The following is a 17,028-nucleotide window of genomic DNA, read 5'->3' on the forward strand; positions in this document are numbered from 1 at the left end:
GACCTTCCCTTCGGTGCCTCCCAACCCCACCCCACACTCCGCTCTTCTCAGGCCCGCCAGCACCCACCCAGCCCTAAGTCGTCAGGCGGCGAGCGGGAGGACGCGGGGGCTGGGCTTTCGGCCTCCCCTCCCCCTCCCTTGCTCCGCCTCCCTCCCTTTCCCCTCTATCCTCCTTCCTCCTCGCTCCCCTCCCTCCTCCATTGGCCCGGCCACGCCCGCCCCTTCCCCTCCCCCGCCTCCTTCCCCTCCCCTCCCTCGTGGCTCAGGCTGCCCGAGGCTGAGTCATCGCCGCGGACGCTGCCCGGAGAGCTGGCGAGCAGGTAGGGAGGGTGTGAAGAAAGCGACCCTGTGCGGCCCGTGACCGCCACCACGAACAAGGCTGAGTCCCGGCGCATGGCCCTCTCCCCGAGAGGCCTGCGAAGAGGCACAGACAGGGCCCAGGACCGCGATGGGGAGGAGCGACGGGCCCCGGAAGGCGCTGATGCCGCCTCCCTTACAGCAGCATTTTGAAGAGCTGCACATAGGATGGAATCTAAGCGTAACATTAGGTGGCATCCAGGCCAGGCATCGCAGACCGGCGGCCCACGGGCAGGTCTGGCCTGCACCTGATCTTTATTTGGCCCACACAGTGTTGTTTGTTTAAGTTTTAGCCAGATGCCAGTGTTTAAACACCATAGGATGTTTCATAGGGGGGAAATCTGATTCCCAAGTCTTGAAAAATTAGAATATATGCCAACACTGGGCCAATATTTCCCATGACAACAGTAGCATCCTGCTGAGTGGGGCTGCCTTCTTTAGTCAAGGCATTGCGTCCTCTAATCCACCACAGTCCCCACTGCTCCTTCCTATTTCACCTAGGCCATTGAACTTCCTTTCTGTTACCTGCGAAGCCCCTGATTTAGTGATTCCTAATGTAGTCCATCCTACTCATTTCTCAGATGGGAATGAGGAAATGGAGGTGGGAGTTTCCCAGTCACGCAACATGTGGCCTTAATGCAGAAGGAGAATCCAGCTTTCCCTCACCTACCAATCTTCCACCAAACCATTTTGCTTCCTTTGGAATGCAGGCTAAGGAAAGGAATTGGCTTGTGAAAAGTGGGTCCCAGGAAATGATCTGGAGATCAGGGTGGACGCCAAATAGAAGATTTTTTGGAACAGTGATTAACCAGAGAAGGGTACAACAACTTCAGATTTCTTTCTATATAAGGGCAGATCTGTACTAAGGAATTGAGCAGAAGTAGAGTGTACAGCAACCCAACTCTGGAGGTGATGGTAGCCTCTCAGGATCTTTCCCTTGGAGTTGGAATGGAAAACAGAACTAGGGTAAGTGGATGGATGGCACAGTTGGCAATTCTGGCAAATTTGGTTATAAGAAGTTGTTTTCAAGTCACTGGAAACTTGGCCTTTGAGACACTAGACTGTTGTATAAGGGTTGCAAAGACAATATGCCAGTTTGCTTGGATTATTCTCTAGTGCTTCACAGTCTGGAATATGTACATGATTTTTGTAAGAGGAGACTTGTGATTCAGTAGGACGGTGATGGAACTGAAGCTCCTACATTTCTGACAAGGTTCCAGGTGATGCCAATGCTACAAGCTCCCAGACCCCTCTTTGAGTAGCCAGGCTGTGAACTCCTTGTGCCTTCTGTTTATTTGCAAGGGTCTTTGTTACAAGGCAGTCAAGAGGAAGGGCTCAGAATCAGAGACCTGGAATCCCAGCCCACCTTTCAATAGCCGGGTAACCTTGGGCAGGCTGCTCATCCTCACTGTGCCTCGATTTTCTCATCTGCTCAGTTGGAATCAAAGAACACTTACTTCCTTAGGAGGATAGGGAAGGAAGAGTGAACCGGACGTGTGGCCTCATCACAGTGCGTGGCTCATGGTGGGAGCTCTGGAAAGGTAGTTTGTGTTATCATGCTGTCTAGGGGATTGCCCATGGGCAGTGACACCCATAAGCAGCATGGTCAGGGAGGGGGAAATATGAGACATTGCAGGATGAGGATCGAACCCCTTCATGTGGCCTTACAGGCCATGTGTGGTGTGGTCACTACCCAGCCCACCCTTGCCGCACTCCCTGTCTATCCACGCTTCAGCCACACTGGCTGCTTATTATCAATAGATCCTTCAGCTATGGCACTTTTTCTCCTCAGAGGCCTCGTGCGTGGTGTTCCTCGTGCTTTAGCTGCCTGTCCCCTTCTTACCTTCAGTCTCAGCTCCTATTCACTTCCTCAGCGATGCCTTCCTTGATCCCCAAAGCCTTTAAAGTAAGGATTTAGAGGGTGTGTTCTGGTAGAAAGGGAGTACAGGGGACATCTCTTGAGGATATATATACTTATATATATATAAAGAGAGAGAGAGACCACTGTTTTTAATAGAGTCTGTGTTTATTTAGAGCAGCTTTTTGGGGAGGAGGTGGTCGGAGGGGAGGAGGAACTAAATACTGCCCCCGTTAGACTACAAAATGTTTTTTTGCAAATTAGAAAAAGGCACAGCTTTGGGAATTCCCTGGTGGCCTAGTGGTTAGGATTCCCGGCTTTCACTACCGTGGCCTGGGTTCAGTCCCTGATAGGGGAACTGAGATCCTGTGAGCTGTGCGGCACAGCCAAAAAAGAAAACAGGAAAAGGCACAGTTTGGGCAGGACTGGATCTCCGCTCTCGCCTGCCCTCTCCACCCGTTACCTTTGTGCGGTATACAAACTGTGCAGCCTTAGTGCTAACGCTTCCCTGCGCAGCCTCGTGACCAGCTTAATCCTCATGTCTGGATTAAGTTCCTTTTAGAAACTCTCTTCACTCCATAAAACTCATCACACGTCGGAATTAGGTGTCTTGAGAATGGTTAATTTAAAAATCCAGTCCCCTGTACTAGACTCTATATTCCATCACGGCAGAGACTATCCATCTTGCTCTGGGCTGTATCCCCGGTGCCTAGCCTGGTGCCTATAACAAAGCAGGTGCTCCATAAATATTTGCTGAATATAGTTGACGCTTGAACAACACAGGTTTGAACTGCGTGGGTCCACTTATACCTGAATTTTTTTTCAATAAATACTACTGTAGTACTATATGAGCCACAGTAGGTAGAATCTGAGGATGCAGAACTGCAGATAAAGAGGGCTGGTATAAAGTTATATGCGGATTTTCCATTATAGGGATGATCAGTGCCCCTAAATCCTGTGTTGCTCGAGGGTCAGCTGTATTTTAGGAGCTCATTATCTACCAAGAGAGATAGGACTCATCAAAATAACCATGGCATGAGATGGGGACTAAATGTTGCAGCCCCAGGGAGGAAGGTGTCACTTCTAGCTGAGGTCATCTGGGAATGCTCACAAAAGAGGTGGTGTTTCGGCTGAGCCTAACAGAATAGGTGGAGTTCATGAGACCCACATGAGTGCGAGGGTGTTCTTGGCAGTGGGAACAGCAAAAGCAAAGGTACGGAGGGAGAAAAGTTCATTGTGTTCCTTTGACATGTCACACGTTGTGATCAGCAGACTGGCCAAATGTGTTTTGTGAATTAACTGCTAATATTTAAAAATAAGATTTCACATATAGATCCAGATTTCTCAATTCTCTTGAAAAATTGAAAGATCCCAACAGGCAGCAATTGATTGACATCAAGAAATGACAGTCCCGGGGCTTCCCTGGTGGCGCAGTGGTTAAGAATTCGCCTGCCAATGCAGGGGACCCGGGTTTGATCCTTGGTCGGGGAAGATCCCACATGCCACGGAGCAACTAAGCCCGTGCGCCACAACTACTGAGCCTGCGCTCTAGAGCCCGTGAGCCACATCTACTGAGCCCGTGTGCCACAACTGCTGAGCCTGTGCTCTAGAGCCCGTGCTGCACAACAAGAGAAGCCACCGCAATGAGAAGCCCGTGCACTGCAACGAAGCGTAGCCCCCGCTCTCCGCAATTAGAGAAAGCCCGCGCACAGCAACGAAGACCCAACGCAGCCAAAAATAAATAAATGAAAGAAATTAATTAAAAAAAAAGTGACAGTCCCTTTAGAAGGTCTATGCTTTTGCTCCTGTTTGCCATAGTCCACACCTTTCCCCGTGGCATTGTTTGTTTTTAAAATATATACGTATTTATTATTTTTTAAATTTTTATTTATTTTTGGCTTCATTGGGTCTTCATTGCTGCGTGCGGGCTTTCTCTAGTTGTGGTGAGGGGGGGCTACTCTTCGTTGCAGTGTGTGGGCTTCTCATTGCGGTGGCTTGTCTTGTTGCAGAGCATAGGCTCTAGGCGCGCAGGCTTCAGTAGTTGTGGCTCACGGGCTCAGTAGTTGTGGCACACGGGCTCAGTAGTTGTGGCTCATGGGCTCTAGAGCGCAGGCTCAGTAGTTGTGGCACACGGGCTTAGTTGCTCCGCAGCATGTGGGATCTTCCCAGGCCAGGGATCAAACCCATGCCCCTGGCAGGCGGATTCTTAACCACTGCGCCACGCCACCAGAAAAGTCCCCCCCATTGCATTCCTATACTCTTCGCTCATTATTGTCCCTTGCTGGCCTGGCTGTGCGGCTGGCTAGCAGACCATCTGCTTGACTTAATGAGAGTTGTAAGGAAAGGTGGTTCCCATCTTACAAGTCCTTAAATGCCAGACTAAGGAAGTTGGCCAATACCCACCCTAAAGGAAACGAGGAGCCATTGAAAGTTTTTGAGCTTCTAGGTTCAGTAAGGCTGTGGTGGACTTTAAGAAGATCCTCATGGACTGTAAAAAGAGGCACAATAACCCAGAGCAGGGGCACGAATGCCACGGCTTTTTTTTTTTAAACTGGTGAATAACAGGCCTTCTCGTCTAATGAAGTAAGCTGGTAACTGCAGGGATTTCAAGGGTCTTCAGCTCCACAGAGCACAGCCAGGCCCAAGTTCAAAAGGAGGACCCTCAGTCAAGGAGGCTGGTGAAGTTCTGGAAACCGAAGGAGTGGGGAGCTCTGCATGAGGCTTTAAATGAGAAAAAAAAAAACATGGACTGACTCATAGTTGGAGGACAGGTACTTCCAAAAGGCAGAATTTTAATCTTAAAGGTTTCTAATGACTCACACGTAGACGACATCCAACTTGCTTTTGCTTAGCCTTGAATATTTGCAAATACATTATTTTGCTTTAAAAATAATTGTACTTTTCTTCTGTTTATAAAAATAATATATCCTCATCAGGAAAAAATGGAAAATGTAGAAAAATGAAATGAAGATAATAATCACCAGTAATCCTACCACCATTGTTAACATGTTGGTGGATTTCCTTGTTTATTTTTTCAGTGTATTTACGCTTTTTTAAACAAAGTTGGGGTCACATTTCATATATAACTGATTGCCCTTTTTTTGACTAATACTATGAATCTTTCACCATGAGAATGTATTAATGCATCTTCTTGTAAAACTTTTAAATAAGGTAAAATTCAGAAAAGAAAAACACTATTTATTAGCATTTTTCTGGTTTATGAAATATGCTTTGAAAAAACATTTTGCCTCTTTGTTTCTTCCCATTCTCAAAGTGTAGTCAGGAATCTGACTTTTTTCATCATGCAAAACAGATACTGTCACCCTTATTTTACTGAAGGAAATGAGTCACAAAGATGAAATCATTTACCCCAAATTGATTAGTCAGCAGCTAGTCCGGGGTAAGACTACAACCCCCAGGCCTTCTGAGTCTGGCTTAGTGCTCTGAGAGGAGGGGGGATACACAGGCTGCTCTTTCCCACTGCCATTACATTTAGTTCAGAGAATGCCAGCTGTGCTTTATTTTTTAATTAATTATTTATTTTAAGTTCTTTTCTTTTTTTTTTTTTATTTTTGGCTGCATTGGGTCTTCCTTGCTGTGAGTGGGCTTTCTCTAGTTGCGGTATGCGGGCTTCTCATTGCGGTGGCTTCTCTTGTTGCGGAGCATGGGCTCTAGGTGTGCGGGCTTCAGTACTTGTGGCGAATGAGCTCTAGAGCACAGGCTCAGTAGTTGTGGCACGGGCTTAGTTGCTTCACGGCATGTGGGATCTTCCCGGACCAGGGATCGAACCCATGTCCCCTGCATTGACAGGTGGATTCTTAACCACTGTGCCACCAGGAAAGTCCCTTTATTTTTTTAAAATATTTATTTATTTATTTATTTGGTTGCGCTGGGTCTTAGTTGCAGCTCGCCGGTTCCTTAGTTGTGGCATGCGCACTCTTAGTTGAGACGTGTGGGCTTCTTAGTTGCAGCATGCATGTGGGATCTAGTTCCCTGACCAGGGATCAAACTCGGGCCCCCTGCATTGGGAGAGCAGAGTGTTAACCACTGCATCACCAGCGAAGTCCCCAGCTGTGCTTTAAATTCTGGGAATCAAGGAGGCTTTACACTGAGCACAGTTAATCCGAGTATACTTTGTGGAATAGGCAGATTTTATGCAGCATCTGGAAGGTTTGTCCAATAAATAGATAAGTCAGTGGCAGGCACCCAAGCCTACTGATTCCCAAGTGAATAGTAATACCGGGCTTTATCTTGTGGCAAGCCTTACTAAGCCCTTGAACACTGCTTATGTTATTTAATCCTCACACCCAACTGTGTGAAGCACTGCTATTTTCATTGATTTAAAAATGAAGAACCATGGGGACTTCCCTGGCATTCCAGTGGTTAAGACTCTGCGCTCCCACTGCAGGGGGCACTGGTTCGATCCCTGGTGGGAAACTAAGATCCCATAGGCAACATGGCCAGAAAATAAATAAATAAAAATTAAAATAATAATAATAATAATGAAGAAACAAGCACAGAGCGGGGAGGTCTCACAGCTAGTGAGTACCAGGGCAGAGGTTTGAACGCAGGTATCCTGGCCCCAGAGCAGTTACCGCATTCCATCCACACACCCTCCCTGCCTGAAGGTTGAAGGTTGAGCAGCAAGGCCCAGGCTTTGTACCCCCGCCGTCACTGACAGCTGACCGGTTGTGCTCAAGGGACCGAGGGACGCACAGGCAGTGCCGGGGATGCTGTGCTGTTTTGGGGACTGTGCGACAACAGCCAGCCGGGGAGGGCGCCCGGAGCCCTCCGAGAGGATTCCCAAAGTGGGAAAATATAAATAAAAAATGAAAATATAAATAAAAAATTCCCCGGAGCATTAGGCATCCCGCGGCCATTCCTCAGTGACTGTTTCTTGATTCTTCTTTTGATTCCGAAATAAACTCCAGCCTGAAAGGATAGAATCTAGAGGACGACTTGCGTTCTAGTCCTGCCTCTGCCACTATCTGATTGTGTGATCTTGGGCCAGTTACTTTCCCTCTCTGGGCCTCGGGGATTAAAGGTGGTCCTTTCACCTGGTCTTTGCAGTTCACGTTCCAGCGCGCTGTGGCCAAAACAATGCTGGACCTTAGGGATGGCTCGGTGGCAACTGGAGCTGTTCGCCGTGTGCAGGGGTCCGTGGGTGCTGGGCCCACCCTGCTTTTGCTCCGCACCCCAGCGTTTGCGTGCGCAGGAAGGCTCTCGGGTGTCCTGGGGAGAACCCAGCCCAGCCGCATCCCCGGGGCAGTGCACTTGGGAGTGAGGACACGCACGCGGTCGGAGGCACTTGAATTCCTTCTTAAGATCTCTGTTCCCCAGGGCCCAACTCGCCTGAAGAGGCGCCCAGCCTTGCGTCTACAAGCTCAGCCCAGCAGCTCCACTCCGCCTTCACCGGGCAGCCGGTGATTCTCAGGCACAGCCATGCCTGCCCCTGCGAGGAAACCTTCGCTGGCTCCCCGCTGCCCCAGGAATAACATCCAGACTCCTCAGAATGGCAGAGAAGGCCGGCTTCCACCTACCCCAACCTGCCTCTCCAACTCTTTTGCCCTGTCACCTTAATGTAGAGCTTTGTGGTTTTAAAAGTAGGGGCACCTGGATTCAAATCCCCCGAGTCTGCCTGTTCCTGGCTTTATGATCTTTAGGCAAGTTACCACACATCCCTCAACCTTGATTTCCACACCATTAAAATGGGGGTGGTAGCACCCATTTCATAGGACCGTGTGAGAAATTAAATGAATCACTTAGCATGGTTCCTAGAACATGGTAAACTCTAATAGGCCTTAAGTGCCTGTCCTTATTATTATAACAGTTCTCAGCCTCATTTGGCTACCACCTCCTACTTCCTGAAGCTCAGCACTCTTTCCCAACACTGTCTCCATACCTGGAAAGCCCTTCCCTGTCCCTCTTCTCCACCCAGTAGGCTCCTACACACTCTTTCAAGCCCTATTCAAAAGCATTGCCTGTGAAGACATCTCCCTCCTTCCCACTTCCTTCCTCCTCTCTCTGCCTGTCACCACTGTATCCCAGGGGCCATGCTTAGTGTCATCTATGGTGGAACAACCAGCATTACACACCTCTCGGTAGGATGCAGTAGACTACACAACTCCATCTATTTTTGCTCCTGCCAAAAATATTGAGCCTGAACCTAATCAGGTCTTTAGAGCTGGCTTCAGTTTACAAGAATTTCAGGGGATAGAGGAACACATTATGTAACCCACAGAGAAGCAATCGGGCAAGTCCAGAATGTGGGACAGTTTATAAGGCAACTGATGTGATTTCTTAAAAATCAACATCGTGAAAACACAACAAAAGCAAATGCAGTGGAGGAGGAGGTTCTAGATTCAAAGAGATCCTAGAGTCTAACAAGTAAATGTAAGATGTGATTCTTGATTGTATCTTGGCTTGTTTTCTTTTTAAAAAAGCTGTAAAGACCAAGTTTTTAGACAGTGGGGGAAATCTGACTATGAACTGCGTATTAGATGATATAAGGAAATTATTAATTTTGTGAGATGTGGTAAGTGTATTGTGGTTATGGAGGAGAATCCTTATTTTTTGGAAATGCATGCTTAAGTGTTCAGGGCTGAAGTGTTAGAATATCTGCACTAAACTTTAAAATAGTTCAGCCACAAATTTAACATATAGTAAGATGAAGTAAATATGGTAAAATGTTGACAATTGTTGAATCTACGTGGTGATATGTAGGTATTCATTTTATAATTCTTCCTACTTTCCAGTATGTTTCAACATTTTCAGAATAAAAAGGTCTATTTATTTATTTATTTAAAGTTTTCCTTCTCCAGGGCTCCCACAGCAAGTTTTTAGACCTTTATTAAAGAACAAATCACAACATATGGAGGCGACGTATGCCAGTGAGTCTTGCCATTCAGATTACAGATTACGAACTCCTGGCAGTAGGATCCAAAGTCTGGATCAACTGTATTTCTCACAGTGCCAAGTTCATAATAAATACTCAATAAACATTTGTTCAGTGAATGAAGACTTTACTCGTGCTACAGTGCATTGTCCATCAATAAACTTACTCAGTAATCTCCAGAGTGAAAATGATAATGACAAAATTTAATCAAGCACTTACTATGTGCCAGGCTTGGTGCTAAGTCCCTAACATGCATTATCTCGTGTAACCCTCACAGCAGTCGGAAAAATGTTGATCCCATTTTACACGTGAGAAAACTGATACACAGAAAGGTGAAGAAACTTGCCCCTAAGATCACTCAGTAATGGCAGAAGCATGTGGTTCTAACCATTACACTATGTTGCCTTGTCCCTCTCTGGCACTATCCTATTGGCACAGGTAATTATGTAGGTACGTGTTTTAGTACCCACATCTGCTGAACTAGGAGCCCTTCAAAGGCAGAGGAAAGAAAACATGTCTACACAAAAACTTGTATACAAATATTAACAACAGCATTATTCAGAATAGTCAAGGAATGAAAACAGCCCAAATGTACATCACCTTGATGAATGGATAAACAAAATTTGGTATATCCACACAATGGAATATTATTCAGCCCTAAGAAGGAATGAAGTACTGATACAATCTACAATATGCATAAATCTCGCACACATTACACTAAGCGAAAGAAGCCCATCTCGGGGACTTCCCTGGTGGCCCAGTGGTGAAGAATCCGCCTTCCAATGCAAGGGATGCGTCTTTGATACCTGGTCAGGGAACTAAGATCCCACATGCCACGGGGCAACTAAACCCGCGCACCACAACTACTGAGCCCGTGCGCCCTGGAGTCCACACGCCACAACTAGAGAGAGAAAACCCGCACGACCACAACTAGAGAGAAGCCCGAGCGCCACAACGAAGAGACTGCACTCTGTAACGAGAGATCCTGCATGCCTCAGCGAAGATCCTGCGTGCTGCAACTAAGACCCGACGCAGCCAAAATAAATAAATTAATTAATTAATAAATATTTTTTAAAAAGAAGCCCATCTCAAAAGAGCACATAATATATGATTCCATTTAAATGAAATGTCCAGAATAAGCAAATCCATAGAGATAGAAAGTAGAGTAGTGGTTGATTAGGGCTAAGGGGTTGGAGGATTGGGAGGTGATAGCTAAAGGGTCCAAGAATTCTTTTTGAAGTGATAAAAATATTCTATGATTGATTGTGGTGAAGGTTGCACATGCTTAATATATCAAAAACAATTGAATTTACAATTTAAATGGGTGAATTGTATTGTGTGAGAATTGTATCTCAATAAAGCTGGGAAAAAAAGCAGAGGAAATATCTTATGCACCAGTGAATCTGCCAAGCTAGTTGAGTGAAAAAAGAATGAATGAATGAATGAATGAATGGCTGTTTCCATTGCAAATGACAAAAATCTACTGTATTTCCGAAGTGTAAAATGAATTTCCTTGACAGCCTTACAGGCATGCCCACTCTTAGCTCCCAGGAACTCAATTATATACTAAGAAACCTGATAATTCAATAAATAATTCCTGAGGTTGCCAGTGCTACTCCAGAAGAAACGAGAAATGCACAGATGATTTCTTTCAGACACAAACTGTGGGATTGCTGAACAAGGAGCTGCCAGGATGTTCTGTCTGGGAAGGGTCCTGGAGGTCTCACTGTGATCTGTTTCTACTTGGCAAACCTAGATTCATTTATTTGAGCTCATCTGACTGTTCCTGTGTTTTTTTTCTCCTTGCCCTGGTCATTCAGAAGGACGGTTGTAAATGAAAGCTCCAGGATAAAATACTTTATGAGGTTTTGTGGAAATAACTTAATAGGGAAAGACCCGAACACTTCAGTGGGTGTCCATCAACTGGCAGGGAAGTTGCTTGTTAAAAATGTTGGTTCCGGGCCTCATCCCTGGAGATTCAGATTCAGTGCAACTAGGGTGGGGCCATAGAAACTGCGTTTTAAATAAAGCATCTGCGGTGTCCTTGATACAGGGGATACCTGGCCATATGAGAAACACTGACCTAAATAAAGCATAGACAGGAGGAACTGAAATGTGTACACTATCTCAGGCAGAAAAATGGGTTTGCTTAGGGATCTTGGAGATCATGGAATTCAAAGGTTTTCATGCTGTGCCCCCTGGAACACCTTAGGACTCCATGGAGCACTTGGAGGGGCTGTTGAGTTGGTGGAGGTACAGAGGTGCAGATAGGTCTACCTCAGCACATGCCCCTTTTAACAGCTCTATTTCCATTTTTTTTTTTCTAAACTAAGATACTGGGTTCTATTGCTTGAAAGCCATTAATCATGCCCTGTCCCTCATATGCAAGTGGAAAAACTGAGGACTAGAGAGGAAAATATTTTCCCAGAGTAGCAGGGTGACAGCACACTGATGGCAGAACCAGGGCTGCCACCAGGGCTTCACTTCCAGCCCAGGGCCCTTCCCACTAGGGAATGCCAATTTGGACACATCCCTTTATCTCAGGGTGGCTTTCCCTCTCTGCCTGCAGCAAATCCCACACAAGACAGGAGGGCCTAGACTAGGGTAAGAGGAATGAGGCATCCTGCCTCCAGCACAAAATTTAGGGTGGTGCCCCAAAATTCAGAAATCAAGACAAATAATATATATATATTTTTTTTTATAAATTTATTTATTTATTTATGGCTGTGTTGGGTCTTCGTTTCTGTGCGAGGGCTTTCTCTAGTTGCGGCAAGCGGGGGCCACTCTTCATCGCGGGGCGCGGGCCTCTCACTGTCGCGGCCTCTCTTGTTGCGGAGCACAGGCTCCAGACGCGCAGGCTCAGTATGTGTGGCTCACGGGCCCAGTTGCTCCGCGGCATGTGGGATCCTCCCAGACCAGGGCTCGAACCCGTGTCCCCTGCATTAGCAGGCAGATTCTCAACGACTGCGCCACCAGGGAAGCCCCACAAATAATATTTTAATACAATATATTAAAAATCAAAATTAATGCCAAAAAATTCATGATGAACAAAATACCAAAATTTTACATAAGAGTAAAATCAGTACTGATTTTTCCTTTTGCCCCAAGCTTCAATATGGCTCTCTACAGCACTATTACTTATCCTGCTTTCATTTAAAGTTTTGGTATTTTGTTCATCATGGATTTTTGGCATTAATTTTGATTTTTAAAATATTATATTTGAACTTCCCTGGTTAAGAATCTGCCTGCCAATGCAGGGGACACGGGTTCGAGCACTGGTCTGGGAAGATCCCACATGCTGCGGAGCAACTAATCCTGTGCACCACAGCTACTGAGCCTGCGCTCTAGAGCCCGCGAACCACAACTACTGAAGCCCACGCGCCTAGAGCCCGTGCTCCGCAACAGGAGAAGCCACCGCAGTGAGAAGCCTGCGCACCTCAACGAAGAGTAGCCCCCGCTCGCCGCAACTAGAGAAAACCTGTGTGCGGCAATGAAGACCCAATGCAGCCAAAAACAAATAAATAGATTTATTTTTTAAAATAATAAAATATTGTATTCAAGTATTATTTATCTAGGTTACTAAGTTTTTTGTGTTTCCCTTAACTTGGTGCCTGAGGCAGGTGCCTCATTTGCCTCACCCTAATCTTGGCCCTATAGAACAGGTCTTTTGGCAGATTGCTGAGTAAATGCCCCGTTGTCCTCTGGGAATCCCTCCAGATCCTATCACTTTATTTGTCTGATGGAACTGATGTTTGTTCGGTCTCACTGTGACATTGCCCTTGCCACTTGACCTGCAGAGAGGTTTGTAATCTGCAGGGGATATTTGTTTTGCTGACCCAGCAACATTCTCCCCTCTCTGGGGACAGTAATTGTTAAGTTGCTTGGGTTCATTCCCTCCCCATCTGTGCAGCTGACTCCAGCCCATAGCCTAGAGGTGGGCATGTGACTCAGCTCTGCCAATCAGAGGCTTGCATCCCCTGGCCACAATGATTGGTTCAGGAGTGGTCATGTGACTCAGTTACAGCCAATGAGACTCAATTCTGGAGGTCTGGTCTGAACTTCGGGAAAGGGAGACTTTCTCTTTTCTGTGGTAGCTGAGAGGACAGGATGTAAGCCACCTCGGGCAGACTCCCTGAGACACAGAAGACTGCAGTGTGGACAGCAACAGACAGAGGCAAGGAAGAAACATCCCAATGATATTGCTTGAGCTCCTGGATCCAGCTGTGCACAAGGCAATTCTACACTCTGGACTTAAGGGAAGTGTGGGCCAACTTTTGCCCAAGTCAGTTTGAGTAGTGTCTCTGTAAGGAGTAGTGTCTCTGTAAGGAGTAGTGTCTCTGTCACATAGCTGATTCACTCCTTCCCTGCAGTCTGTCCAGGTTGTCCCTGGAAGATGCCTTGGAGAAGCCCAGCACCAGACTTCCATCCTGAAGATCTTCATCCAGGTGATGGCATCCTTCATCCAAGGGCAGCCTTAGAAGGCAGAGTATTGGTAACAACAACTCTAGATACCATTACTGAGCAGTAGTGCCACTGTCAGGTCCTGTGGTAAATATTTACACACCTGTATACTCATTTTCTCCTATAACAACTCTACAAAGTAGATTCCATTACTAACTCCAGACTGAAATCCGGTCCATCCATCCCCAGGCCAAATGTCCCAAATCACCAACTAGAGGCAAAGGGAAGGCCCCGGTTAACCAGCAAATGAGCCTGCTTCCCACTCCATTGTGCTCTTTCGTAAATGGATAGACTTTCTAGGAGGCAGACTGTTTCTAAGAACAGCTGAGCCTGGGTATTAACAAACGCGTATCCCCACACTTTCCCAGAGCACTGTCAACATCTTGAAGTAAAAAACCTTAGGCCAGCTAGCTTCCTTTGACTTGGGAGTGAAGCTCAGCACCTCAGGCAGCACAGGCCTTCAAAATTAGCGGTGGCCTATATGAGAAAAGAATCTAAAAAAGAATGACTATATGTACACGTATAACTGAATCACTTTGCTGTACACCTGAAACCAACACAACATTGTAAATCAACTATACTCCAGTAAAATTAGAACAAAACAAAACAAACAAAAAATTAGTGGGTGGGTCGACTCACTGACTGGCCGTCTTTGCCATCTTTTTTTTTTTTTTAATTTTTATTTATTTATTTATTTATGGCTGTGTTGGGTCTTCGTTTCTGTGCGAGGGCTTTCTCTAGTTGTGGTAAGCAGGGGCCACTCTTCATCGCGGTGCGCGGGCCTCTCACTATCGCGGCCTCTCTTGTTGCGGAGCACAGGCTCCAGACGCGCAGGCTCAGTAGTTGTGGCTCAAGGGCCCAGTTGCTCCACGGCATGTGGGATCCTCCCAGACCAGGGCTCGAACCCGTGTCCCCTGCACTGGCAGGCAGATTCTCAACCACTGCGCCACCAGGGAAGCCCCGTCTTTGCCATCTTTGCTCATTTATTTATTCAACAAACATTGATTGAGTGCCAGCTATATGCCAGGTCGCATTCTCAGCACTGAGGATACAAATGTTGAACAAAACTGGGGGCAGTCTCTGCCTCCAGGGAGCTGACAGTCTTGTCAAGGAGGCATGTATTAAACAAATAATTGCACGTGCAATTATTTAATTACAAGTATGGTAAGCAATGAGAAGGAAAAGTTCAGGCTGATATGAGAATGTGCGATAGAAGCATCTTAAACCCATTGGCAGACTAACTAAGCAATTTTATTCATTTGACAGGTGTTTTTGGATTGACTGCTCAGTGCTAGGCACTGTGTTTGCTGCTGAGTGCTGGACAGAGAGGGGAACAAGGCTCAGCCCCTGCCCACAAGGATCTCGCCATGCACAACAAATACACCATCTGACCAGCTGTCCCACCTGCAGCCTGTGAGCAGCTGCAAGTTTACAGCTTTGACATCCACTTGAAAGAACACCATGCCTGCTTCCACAGGTGAACCAAATATATTTGACTGGTTCCATTGGCCTCATATTGGTCTTACTATGTCTTTCTCTGACCCTCAATGACTTTTGCTCTCTAGGGTTGGAAAAGTTGGGACAAATGGTCACTGAGCTTATTGAGAATGTTTTATGATGCTCTGTAAAAATAGGGTCTTGGGTGAAAAATACACATGGTCTCATTGGGAGAAGAAGGCATCAGGAAAGGGAAGGGACTGGGGATTGAAACTCCCTGGGCCTTGTGGCTCCAGCCTGCTGAGGACAGGAGCTTGGCTTTGATGGCAGGCCTTTGGTGATATTTCTGGCTGCCTGTTCCCAAGGGTACGAACCGGAGTGTGTTCCCAGCTCACCACGGGGAACTTTCTGGATGGCTTTATTATTCAGAGCATATGATGCTTTGGCTCCAGTAGCCGGAGACAGTCAGCGATTCTGCAGAGCTGGGTTCTCAGCAGCAGAGGTGAGCATGTGGGTGGTTTCAGACACAAGAGGTTTGGCTCAGTCCTTCTTAGAGCCAGCCTCCCGCAAAGCAGCCATAATCACTTGGCCCGCTGGGCCCTAATCCAGGCCTGAAATGTGACAGCGTGGGGAGAAATGGGAAGGGAGTGGACTCTGACTGTATCCCCTCTGGACTGAAGCACTTAGAGGGTGGGGAATGCAGCTGATTCTTTTTTGTATCTCCCAAGCCTGATGCCCTGGGACAGGTGTCTTGTATCTCATATGTTGAGGGCTTACTATATGCTAGGCATTAGTTCATTTAATCCTCACAACAACCCCATGTGATAAGTTCTGCTATTATTCTCATTTTATAGGTAGCTGAGGCTCAGGGTAGTGGAGGAGGAGCCACACAGACTACAGAGCTGTGCTACCCTGTCATGTCTCAGCATGGCCCTCAGAGAGCAGACAGGCAGCAGAGTGGGGGGGTGGTGAGGATTCTCTTATATGTGGCTGCTTGGGGTGGGGCCTGGAATAGAAAGCAGCTAACTCCTGGGACAAGCCTTCAACTTGGTACAGAGCCTTGAACATCCTGGCTCTAAGAAGTATGGCATTAACTGTTTGGAGAATAACATAGAATGTAGCATTTTGTCGCTTCACTAAGGCCTTACTTTATATCAATAATAATTATTTCTTTTCAGTCACTGAGTCAAGGGCTTTATGTATATCATTTCATTTAATCCTCATATCAAGCCATGAATAGGTATTATTATCCTTCTGAGGAGAGAGACATTAAATAACTTGGCCAAGGTCACAGCTAGTGAGTTACAGAGCCAGGATTCAACTTAAGAATGCGTGGCTCCAAGATCTCCTGATTCTCTGAGCATCAGAGACCTGGCTCAATTCCTGGTTCCTCCATGAACCAACTGTGTGCCCTTGGCAAGTTGGTTAACTTTTCTGGGCCTCATTTTCCACATCTGTGAAATGGGTAGGTTGAGCTAGATGATGTGTTAGGCCCCCTCCGTCTCTGATATCTAGACTTTGAACCCCTTGAGGGATATCACTTATGTATCCCCAGCACCTAGCAGAGGGCCTGGCCCAGAGTGGGTCAACATCTGTTGAGCTAAATCTATCCTGATGGGGCCCCAGCTCTTAGCTCCACAAGTAGTTGCCATTTCCAAATCTCTGCATTTCATAGCCTCCCCCATCCAAAGATACCATAATTTATCCATTGTGATTGTTTTCCATTTTTCCTATTAAAAAAAAATGTTCCTGGCCCAGGGAGGCGGGGCCCGCCGGAAGGGGGATCTGTCCGCCCTCCTCGAAAAGCGGAAGCCTGCCACGCGGTCAGCCTGCCACGTGGTCAGCCTGCTGGCAGGCACTGTACAAATCCATGGGGAGAAAAGTCCAAGCAGTGAGGCCTCCGCTGCACCGGCCATCCTCCTCCACCAGGCCTGGGCCCTACTTGGCCTTCCCACTTCCGCCGCCCCGCCCTGCACAAGGGGGCTTGCGAATGGTCAGGCAGCCACCCCGACGCCTTTCT

At 46.9% G+C, this 17,028-nt stretch overlaps 1 long non-coding RNA gene across 2 annotated transcripts; it reads left to right on the top strand.

Annotated features, from left to right (window-relative positions):
- Positions 1-279: 279 nt before the first annotated feature.
- LOC132363880 (uncharacterized) lies at positions 280-15,415 on the top strand. Of its 2 annotated transcripts, none has more exons than XR_009502669.1 (3): positions 280-320; positions 13,481-13,555; positions 14,838-15,415. It is a non-coding gene; the product is annotated as an uncharacterized LOC132363880 (long non-coding RNA). The 2 variants fall into 2 exon arrangements; XR_009502670.1 differs by lacking the exon at positions 280-320 and adding an exon at positions 1,248-1,323.
- Positions 15,416-17,028: the final 1,613 nt, after the last annotated feature.

This window comes from Balaenoptera ricei, chromosome 3 (genome assembly GCF_028023285.1).
Source record: "Balaenoptera ricei isolate mBalRic1 chromosome 3, mBalRic1.hap2, whole genome shotgun sequence".
Lineage (NCBI taxonomy): Eukaryota > Metazoa > Chordata > Mammalia > Artiodactyla > Balaenopteridae > Balaenoptera > Balaenoptera ricei.